The 8895-nt window shown below is 46.8% G+C and overlaps 1 protein-coding gene across 21 annotated transcripts in view; it reads right to left on the reverse strand.

Annotated features, from left to right (window-relative positions):
* The window catches only part of ATXN2 (ataxin 2), a 153282-nt gene that overhangs the window by 136615 nt on the left and 7772 nt on the right, over nucleotides 1-8895 (reverse strand). The gene's annotated exons all lie outside the window — the stretch shown is intronic.

Consider the following 8895-nt stretch of genomic DNA (forward strand, 5'->3'; position numbering starts at 1 on the left):
GTGAATGTGCCTGTGGTCCCAGGTACTCAGGGGGCTGAGGCGGGAGGATCACTTGAGGCTGCAATAAGCCATGATCACAATACTGTACTCCAACCTGGGCAATATAGCAAGATCCAGTCTCAAAAAAAGAATACATAAAAACAGAAAATATTAAGACTTTAGTATCTCACTTTACAAAGAAGGTGTTCTTTCCTTTTTATTTTTTTGAGACAGAGACTCGCTCTGTCACCCAGGCTGGAGTGCAGTGGCGCAATCTCGGCTCACTGCAACCTCCACCTCCTGGGTTCAAGCGATTCCCCTGCCTCAGCCTCCCAAGTAGCCGGGACTACAGATGCGTACCACCACGCCCAGCTAATTTTTTGTATTTTAGTAGAGATGAGTTTTCACCATGTTGGCCAGGTTGGTCTTGATCTCCTGACCTCATGATCTGCCCGCCACGGCCTCCCAAAGTGCTGGGATTACAGGCATGAGCCACCGTGCCCAGCCAAGGAAGGAATTCTTTCTCTTTTAATTAATAAACTAGGCCGGGCGCGGTGGCTCCCGGGCGCAGAGGCCGAGACGGGTGGATCACGAGGTCAGGAGATCAAGACCATCCTGGCTAACACGGTGAAACCCTGTCTCTATTAAAAAATACAAAAAACTAGCTGGGCGACGTGGTGGGCACCTGTAGTCCCAGCTACTTGGGAGGCTGAGGCAGGAGAATGGCGTGAACCTGGGAGGCGGAGCTTGCAGTGAGCTGAGATCCGGCCACTGCGCTGCAGCCTGGGCGACAGAGCCAGACTCCGCCTCAAAAATAAACAAACAAACAAACAAACTAAGCCTGAGAGTGGCTGAGTAACTTGCCCATTCAAACTTCTGACCAAGTAGTAAGTGCCAACCATCCAAGAAATAGGGATACAATCAATAGTGAACAAAACAAAGTTCCTGCTTTCATAGAGCTTAAATTTTAGTTACTAAAGAGTGAACCATGGCCGGGAGCGGTAGCTGATGCCTGTAATCCCAACATGTTGGGAGGCCGAGGCGGGCGGACCACCTGAGGTCAGGAGTTCAAGACCAGCCTGAACAACATGGCGAAACCCCGTCTCTACTAAAAACACAAAAATTAGCTGGGCATGGTAGTGGGTGCCTGTAATCCCAACTATTTGGGAGACTGAGGCAGAAGAATCACTTGAACCCAGAAGGCTGAGGTTGCAGTGAGCCAAGATCGCACCAATGCACTCCAGCCTGGGCAACACAGCAAGACTGCGACTGAAAAAAAAAAAGAAAAGAAAAAAAAAAGAGTGAGCTATGATTCCAGCTTAGACTGGAGCTGCCAGATAAAATACAAGATGCTCAGCTAAATTTCAACTTTAGATAAGTAACTTTCTTCTATGCAATTTGATACACAATTACACTAAAAAATTAGTCAATGTTCATCAAAAATTCAAATTTAACTGAGTGTCTTGTATTTTTACTTGCCAAATCTGGCAACCGCAGCTTAGATATAACCTCAAAACTCTTCCTCAAACCTTTAACTGCATTTCTGTGGCTCTACAGCAGTAACTTTCTAACTGTATCAATAAAAAATTACTTTAAAAAATTTTGGGCTAGGCGTGGTGGCTCATCCCTGTAATCCCAGCATTTATGAATGCCAAGGAGGGTGGATTACCTGAGCTCCAGAGTTCAAGACCAGCCTGAACAACGTGGCAAAACCCCAACTCTACAAAAAATACAAAAATTAGCCAGGCATGGGGGCGTGCTCCTGTAGTCCCAGCCACTCAGGAGGCTGAGGTAGGAGGATCACTTGAGCCCAGGAGACACAGGCTGCAGTGAGCCGAGACTGCACTACTGCATTCTAGCCTTGGTGACAAAGATCCTGTCTCAAAAAATAATAATAATAATAATTCATCGACCCATTGCTGCTCAAGGCAGAGCAGGACTAGTCCATAGGCAATGTGCCTAGAGTTAGCCAAAAATTACATTTTGAATTACAATGCAGTATATATACATTAACTCAAACCAAAGCTTAAAACAATTCTTGGCAGCTGGGCGCAGTGGCTCACACCTGTAATCCCAGCACTTTGGGAAGCCGAGGCAGGTGGATTACAAGATCAAGAGATCAAGACCATCCTGGCCAACATGGTGAAACCCCATCTCTACTAAAAATACAAAAATTAGGTCGGGCATGGTAGCTCACGCCTGTAATCCCAGCACTTTGGGAGGCCGAGGAAGGCGGATCACCTGAGGTCAGGAGTTCGAGACCAGCCTGACCAACAAGGAGAAACCCTGTCTCTACTAAAATACAAAATTAGCCAGGCGTGGTGGCCCATGTCTGTAATCCCAGCTAATCAGGAGTCTGAGGCAGGAGAACTGCTTGAATCCAGGAGGCAGATCGGGCCACTGCACTCTAGCCTCGGCAACTAAGAGCGAAACTCCACCTCAAAAACAATTATTTCAATAATGCAGTGTGTCCTAACACTTCCTATTCATTTTTCTAAAAATGCTTGTCACAATCCACTAATGTGATTTCACAATCTACTAAGGAGTCATGACCTGCAGATTGAAAAATACTTCTTTGGGAGATATAAAAACATCATTTAACCTGGCGTAATGAGTCACCATTATGAGCACATTAATTAACTACATTGTGCTATGAAACAGTAATGCCCTTAGGGCCTAAAGTATACAGCTACAAACTTAGTCAAAACTCCCAGGCCAGGAGTGGTGGCTCATGCCTGTAATCCCAGCACTTTGGGAGGCCTAGGTGGGTGGATCACCTGAGGTCAGAAGTTCAAGACCAGACTGGCCAAAATGGCAAAACCCCATCTCTACTAAAAATACAAAAATTAACAGTGTGTAGTGGCGGGCACCTGTAATCCCAGCTACTCAGGAGGCAGAGGCAGGAGAATCGCTTGAAGCCGGGAGGCAGAGGTTGCAGTGAGCCAAGAGTGTGCTACTGCACTCCAGCCTGGGCAACAGAGCAAGATTCTATGTCAAAAAAAAGCCAGGTGCATTGGCTCACGCCTGTGGTCCCAGCACTTTGGGAGGCTGAGGCAGGGAGATCACATGAGGTCAGGAGTTGGAGACCAGCCTGGCCAATGTGGAGAAACCCCGTTTCTATTAAAAATACAAAAGTTAGTCGGGCACGGTGACCAACGTCCGTAATCTCAGCTACTCAGACGTCTGCGGCAGGAGAATTGCTTGAACCCAGAAGGCGGAGCTACAGTGAGAGGAGATGGTGCCACTGCACTCCAGCCTGGGTGACAAGAGCGAAACTCCATCTCAGAAACAACAACAACAACAAAAAAACCTCCCAGAATGGTATATTTTTTGAGCTCGTGTGTCCGTTTTTTAGTAATTCTCCAGTCTCTTTGTTTTGTTTTTTGAGACAGGGTCTCATTTTAATGCCCAGGCTGGAGTGCACTGGTGCAATCATGGCTCACTTCAATGTCCAGACTCAAGTGAACTACTCGCCTCAGCCTCCCAAGTAGCTGAGACTACAGACATGCATGACCACGCCCGGCTAAATTTTTAGTATAAATATTTTTTGTTGAGACGGGGATTCCCTTTGTGGCCCAGGCTGGACCTGCACTCCTGGGCTCAGGTAATCTGCCTGCTTCAGCCTCCCAAAGTGTTGGGATTACAGGTGTGAGACACCATGCCCAGCCACCAGTCTTCCAAACGTGTTTTTTGTATTTTTCAGACAGTCTCGCTCTGTCACCCAGGCTGGGGCACAGTGACACAATCTGAATCTGAGCTCACTGCAACCTTCGACTCCGAGATTCAAGCGATTCTCCTGCTTCAACCTCCCAAGTAGCTAGGATTACAGGCGCACGCCCTGCCCCACGCCCGGCTTTTTTTTTCTTTTTTTCTTTTTTTTTTTTTGAGACAGAGTCTCCCTCTGTTGCCAGGCTAGAGTGCAGTGGCCCGATCTCGGCTCACTGCAACCTCTGCCTCCTGGGTTCAAGCAATTCTCCTGCCTCAGCCTCCTGAGTAGCTGGGACTACAGGCGCACACCACTACGCCCAGCTAATTTTTTTGTATTTTTAGTAGAGATGGGGTTTCACCCTGTTGGCCACGATGGTCTCAATCTCTTGACCTTGTGATCTGCCCTCCTCAGCCTCTCAAAGTGCTGTGATTACAGGGGTGAGCCACCAAGCCCGACCCTTTTTCTGTTTTTTAGTAGAGACAGGGTTTCACCACATTGGCCAGACTGGTCTCAAACTCCTGACCTCAAGTGATCCACCGTGCCCAGCCAAGTCTTTCAACTTTCTATCACACTACTGTTATTTCTCATTGTGGTTAATATATCTGCCTCTGAAAATAATACTTTTCTACTTGCTGCCAATATGTATATCAGAAAAGAAAGCTAGATAGAATCATGTGTAAAGTAAAAGTAAGTTCTCAAAGAGGCCATAAAGAACTCTCCAGAGGCTGAAGCAAGAGGATAGTTTAAGCCCAGGAGTTGGAGGCCAGTCTGAGCAACATAACAAGACCCCCATTTGTACCAAAAAAAAAACCAAAAAGCAAAACAACTCTCCTTTCTATAATCTGCTCAAGCTTCAGTGAAAAAGACATTTAGTCTTTAATTCCTGATTTCCAAATGCGTTTCAGGAATGAAAATAGTTAACTGCACAAAGTCCACAATAAATGTTTACAAACCTGAAAAGAAAAATGCAGTACTTGTTTCAAAACCAGCCCTTTATAAAAAACTAAAATTATAATCAAGATTAATTCCACTTAGAAAAATTATTAAGAATATTTTAACATGACTTTAAAAAGCAGTATAGCCGGGCGCGGTGGCTCAAGCCTGTAATCCCAGCACTTTGGGAGGCTGAGGCGGGCAGATCACGAGGTCAGGAGGTCGAGACCATCCTGGCTAACACAGTGAAACCCTGTCTCTACTAAAATTACAAAAAAATTAGCAGGGCGAGGTGGCGGGCGCCTGTAGTCCCAGCTACTCGGGAGGCTGAGGCAGGAGAATGGCGTGAACCCGGGAGGTGGAGCTTGCAGTGAGCCGAGATCGCGCCACTGCACTCCAGCCTGGGCAACAGAGTGAGACTCCGTCTCAAAAAAAATAAAAAAATTAAAAAAATAAAAAGCAGTATGAAAAATATCAATGAAAAATAATTGACCTGGCTAGCCACGGTGCCTCACGCATGTAATTAAAGCACTTCGGGAAAACTAGGTGGATGGATTACTTCAATTTAAGAGTTTGAGACCATCCTGGGCAACATGGCTAAACCCTGTCTCTACAAAATATACAAAAATCGGGCATGGCTGCATGCACCTGTAGTTCCAGCTACTCAGGAGACTGAGGTAGGAGGACTGCTTGAGCCCAGGATATTGAGGCTGCAAATGAGCCATGACCATACCACTATACTCCAACCTGGCCAACAGGGTAAGATCCAGTCTCAAAAAAAGAAAAAAAAAAAAAAAGATCATTGGCAACACTGTTCAATAAAGCCTCTCAAGACAATGGCTTCAGGAGACCAATATTCTAAAGCTCTGATACAGTTAATAAAAATAAACCATGCTCACTTATATTGCCAACAAGCCTCATACCACAACTAATGAGTTTTAAAAAGACTTCATTACAGAATGACATTTTACTCCATTCCCAAAATGTAGTTAGCTATTAATCATGGCACAAAACTGACATTTTCGGGCTGGATACAGTGGCTCACACCTGTAACACCAGCATGTTAGGAGGCCTAGGTGGGTGGATCACTCGAGGCTGTGAGTTCAAGATGAACATGTCAAAACTCCACATCTACTGAAAATACAAAAAAACCAGGCAGGCACTGTGGGGCACACCAGTAGTTCCAACTACTCAGGAGGCTGAGGTGGGAGGATGGCTTGAACCCGGGAGACAGAGGTTGCAGTGAGCCGTATTTGCAGCACTGCACTCCGGCCTTAGCAACAGAGTCAGATCCTGTCACGAAAATAAATAAATTACATAAATAAAAGAAATTGACATTTTATAGTCACTTGACACAATTTCAGGGTTTAAATTACAAGCAATCTATGTAAGTATCTTTAAACATTAATGAGAATTTCAAATTTTCACATGAATACAAACACAGATAATTACCAGCAAATAAAAAGTAAAGGTTGCCAGGCATGGGAGGCCGAGGCAGGTGGATCACTCGAGGCCAGGAGTTCGAGACCAACCTGGCCAATATGGTGAAACGCAGTCTCTACTAAAATACAAAAATTAGCTGGGCGAGATGGCGCATGTCTGTAGTCCCAGCTACTCAGGAGGCTGAGACAGAATAATGTCTTTAACCCGAGAGGCAGAGGTTGCAGTGAGCCAAGATCGCGCCACTGCACTCCAGCCTGGGTGACAGAGCGAGACTCCGTCTGGAAAAAAAAATGAAAATAAAAAATAAAAAGTGAAGGTTAACAGCTGTGACAAGTTTTAATTAACAACCCAGACTCATAAAAATACTAAACCAGGCCGGGTACGGTGGCTCATGCCTGTAATCCCAGCACTTTGGGAAGATGAGGCGGGCGGATCACGAGGTCAGGAGATCAAGACCATCCTGGCTAACACAGTGAAACCCCGTCTCTACTAAAAATACACACAAAAAATTAACCAAGCATGGTGACGGGCGCGTGTAGTCCCAGCTACTCAGGAGGATGAGGCAGGAGAATGGCATGAACTTGGGGGGCGGAGCTTGCAGTGAGCTGAGATGGCGCCACTGCACTCCAGCCTGGGCAACAGAGCGAGACTCCGTCTCAAAAAAAACAATAAAAACAAAAACTAAAACTAAACCAAGCCAGTCACGGTGGCTCACACCTGTAATCCCAGCACTTTGGGAGGCCGAGGTAGGCGGATCACCTGAGGTCAGGAGTTCAAGACCAGCCTGGCCAACATGGTAAAACCCTGCTTCTACTAAAAATACAAAAATTAGCCGGGCGTGGTGGCATATACCTGTAATCTCAGATCCTCGGGAGGCTGAGGCAGGAGAACTGCTTGAACCCAGGAGGCAGAGGTCGCAGTGAACTGAGATCACACCACTGCACTCCAGCCTGGATGACAGAACAAGACTCCCGGCTCAAAAAAAACAATAAAAACAAAAACAAAAACTGAACCAAAAAAAAAAAAACTGAACCAAGCCGGTCACGGTGGCTCACGCCTGTAATCCCAGCACTTTGGGAGGCTGAGGCAGGTGGACCACCTAAGGTCAGGAGTCCAAGACCAGCCTGGCCGACATGATGAAACCCCATCTATATTAAAAATACAAAAATTAGCCAGGCGTGGTGGCACATACCTATAATCCCAGCTACTCGGGAGGCTGAGGCAAGACAATCACTTGAACTAGGGAGGCAGAGGTTGCAGTGAGCCGAGATCACACCACTGCATTCCAGCCTGGGTGACAGGATGACACCCCGCAACACACACACACACAAATAATAATTTTAAAAATCAGCCAGGCATAGTGGCTCACACCTGTAATCCCAGCACCTTGGGAAGCCAAGGAGGGCAAATTGTTTGAGGTCAGGAATTCAAGGCCATCCTGGGCAACAAGTTAAAACCTCTGTCCCTGCGCCTATAGTCCCAGCTACATGGGAGGCTAAGGCAAGAGAATCACTTGAACCTGGGAAGCGGAGGTTGCAGTGAGCTGAGATCGCGCCACTGCACTCCAGCCTGGTGACAGAGTGAGACTCCGTCTGAAGAAAGAAAAAAAAACAAGCCTGTTAGGAACCAGACTGCACAACAGGAGCTGTGTGAGCATTAGCACCTGAGCCCCACCTGTCAGATCAGGTGCAGCGTTAGCTTCTCATAGGAGCACAAACTCTACTGGGAACTGCGCATGGCGAGGGATGTAGGTTGTGTGCTCTTTATAAGAATGAACCTAACTAATGCGTAATGATCTGAGGTGGAACAGTTTCTTTTTTTGTTTTTTTATTTCTGGGACAGGGTCTCACTTTGTCCCCCAGGCTGGAGTGCAGTGGCTCGATCTCAGCTCACTGCAAGCTCTGCCTCCCAAGTTTCATTTCATTCTCCGGCCTCAGCCTCCCCAGTAGCTGGGACTACAGGCACCCTCCAACACGCCCAGCTAACTTTTTTGTATTTTTAGTAGAGACGGGGTTTCACCGTGTTAACCAGGATGGTCTCGAACTCCCGACCTCATGATCCGCCTGCCTCAGCCTCCCAAAGTGCTGGGATTACAGGCGTGACCCACCACGCCTGGCCGGTGGAACAGTTTCATCTCAAAATCATCCCCTGCCCCTGTGGAAAAACCATCTTCCACAAAACTGGTCCCTAGTGTCAAAAAGGTTGGGGACCATTGCCTTAAAATACACAGCAGGCTCTTGTGTATATACTACATCTCCATTTATTTCAAGGGAGGGGCCCTGAAACTTAAAATTTAAAAATAAAAATAAAGGGAGGGGGCTCGGTGCAGTGGCTCACACCTGTAATCTCAGCACTTTGGGAAACTGAGACAGGAGGATCGCTTGAGTCCAGGAGTTTGAGACCAATCTGGGCAACATGGCAGGACCCTGTCTCTACAAAAAATTTAAATGTTAGCCCGCTGGTGTGTACCTGTAGTCCCAGCTACGCAGGAGGCTAAGGCAGGAGAAATGCTTGAGCCCCGAATTTGAGGCTGCACTCCAGCCTGGGTGACAGAGGGAGACCTCGACTCTAAAAGAAAAAAAATAAATGGAGAGGGTGTAATAAAATCCTACAAATGTTGCTTTGGGCAAGTTCCCTAATCTCTCAAAGCTTAGGGTTTTTGCCTTCCATTTTTAAGATTTAGGAATTTTTGTTGTTGATGTTACAGTTCTTTAAGAAACAGAGGCCGGGCGCGGTGGCTCAAGCCTGTAATCCCAGCACTTTGGGAGGCCGAGATGGGCGGATCACGAGGTCAGGAGATCGAGACCATCCTGGCTAACCCGGTGAAACCC

This window comes from Piliocolobus tephrosceles, chromosome 10, assembly GCF_002776525.5.
Source record: "Piliocolobus tephrosceles isolate RC106 chromosome 10, ASM277652v3, whole genome shotgun sequence".
Taxonomy (NCBI): domain Eukaryota; kingdom Metazoa; phylum Chordata; class Mammalia; order Primates; family Cercopithecidae; genus Piliocolobus; species Piliocolobus tephrosceles.